Consider the following 2,500-nt stretch of genomic DNA (forward strand, 5'->3'; position numbering starts at 1 on the left):
AAACTGATTTAAGTCTTCACGTAGATGGAAAGCCTCTTGAGAGAGAGCGGTTTTTATCAACATTGTCTTTAACTCACGCGAAAGGGGAAGGGGTAGGGACAATGTTTCAAATACCGATTGTTTAACTGGGAAATACAGAAAAATAACATACATGTCAGAGTGGTCGACTAGAAAAAAACGTCTTGCGCTCCTGCGCTGCGGAAAAACACCTAAACTTATTTTTTCAACGAGGGTTACGGGCGTACTTCAGTCTTCAGTCACAAAATTCGGACATTGCAACAAAACAATTTATTTCTAACAAACGTTATCTTATATCATTGGCAGTTCCAGTGATTAATTGTATCATAAAGTGATCACCACTGGTGTGGCTGTTCCTCCCCTATATATTGGCCTATTTGTAATTTTATCGATGCACATTGATATATGTCAAACATATGGGAACCATAGTTTGCTGCCTTGAATGTTCTTACATTGTTTCATTTGTTTGTGCTTGTCTTGAAACTTAAACATCGAAACAATGACATAATTCTACAGAAGAACATGTATATCCTACGTTTACCTTCAAAAAGAACCAACCACCTCCTTGGCTATGGAAGAGGGGCGTGGCTTCTGGGCAGATATGACATAAAGTAATTTTCAAAGAGAATTTTCAACAAAGGAATCTCAGATAAAATCTTAGAAGACCAAGTCGTACGGGTCAGCCAGGCAGAGAGACCACCGGAGGTCAGTGACCTGAGTCAGGGCTCGGCCGTCCGTCCTGCTCCCGGAAACAGGTCGTTGCCTTTCCCGAGCGTTCTTGTGTGCGAACTCGAAAGGCCAGATTATCATTATTGCCATTTTTTTGTTATTATCATTATCATTATAGTTATCATCATTTTTATTATAATAACTATTATGACAATTATTGTTAGTATTATCACTATATTATTATCATTGTTATCATTTTTATCATTATTATTTCATTATCATTACTATTAGTATTATTATTTTATCATCGCTTTCATTATAGTTATTATTTCATCAAGCCTCGAATGGGTTAACCTCTGAGTGTGATATATGCAATTGATCTGTGCAGGGACCTGAAAGAAAATTGGGAAGAAGTGGTTTATGAATGCGCGTGAAAATTAATTTTGTATATGGATACATACGTTCATACATATATACGAACGTAAATTAATATAAATCTATATCTCACACATACACACCTGCGTATATGAGACGTGCGCGTACACACGCGCGCGCGCACACACACACACACACACACACACACACACACACACGCACACACACACACACACAAAAAAAAAAAAAAAAAAAAAAAAAAGTACGTACTTCTGTAAGTACGTACTGAAAATGAGTTGCTACTGCATGATCGTGGATCATAATCCGAGCAGTATATCACTCAGGCAATAATCATGCACTGCGTCTGCATCACTCATTCTGGGCCGCCCGGATATAGGTTAAAGATTTTCCGTGTCGGGATGAGATCTCGGCCATTGACCCCGCCGTCCCCGACAGCAGCAACAGGGGAAAATTAGTCACTAAAACCTGGCCGTGCGTGGCATGGGGCATGAAGTAGCACCTGGCGACGAGGGCATTCGAAAGAGCATCGAAGAGGCCAAAGTGCCAGGGCAGCGGCGCCAGCCAACAAGACGGAGTACACAAGCTAACTCAGGGGGTGAATGAACGTCCTTCGGAGGTGTAAACTCGGCGGCCACACCACGTGCTCGCGCCTCTCTCACGCGACCCTTTGCTTGGCCTTCTGCGTTCCCGTTGCTTTTGCAGAACTTTCTCGTAGATTAGTGGGGGGGATAAAAGAACCCTGTGCTGATCGCTTGAAGAAATTCAATCATCACAAATGCATTCTCTACAACGTAAGGAAGAATCCGCCAAAATCAGGTGTTGATTTCAGTAGGTCGCCCGGCAGCAATGGGTTTTTTGTTATTTGTTTGATAGTCTACGCTACTGAAAATGATGAGACTTTTGAATACGACTCTCGATGCTACACGCTCTGGCGATAGAATCACCGGATCACAACAAAGGCAGGAACTGACGAAGGAATTGATAAATAAACAGAAGAAAAAGAGAACGAAGAGACTTCTTGCGTTGCGACATGTGGCAGCCAACGTAACTAGGCCACTACGAACGAGTACTGGGTGGTCCAAAAGTTTCATGATCCGCCCTGCTGGCCCGTGATCCAGGCTTCGGTGGCCATTGTGCTTTGTATAGGCGGGCGTTGGGGAGGGGGTAGGCCCTTTGCTGGTGGCTCCTTGATGGATTGGCACTGGTCATTATGTGGGGGTCACTGGGAGCCGGTTGGAAACCAAGGGCCTAGTGTTGCCCCTTCATTTAATAAGAACAAATGAAATGAAAACTTGTATCTCGGTAGATTCGCTTTAGTATATCATTTGTACAACGATGCCATTCAAACTAGAAAGATATGAAGGCGTATTCTATATCCACAATGATACATATTGCAGACCACGCACAAAAAACATGC

This window comes from Penaeus chinensis, chromosome 5, assembly GCF_019202785.1.
Source record: "Penaeus chinensis breed Huanghai No. 1 chromosome 5, ASM1920278v2, whole genome shotgun sequence".
NCBI classification, from domain to species: domain Eukaryota; kingdom Metazoa; phylum Arthropoda; class Malacostraca; order Decapoda; family Penaeidae; genus Penaeus; species Penaeus chinensis.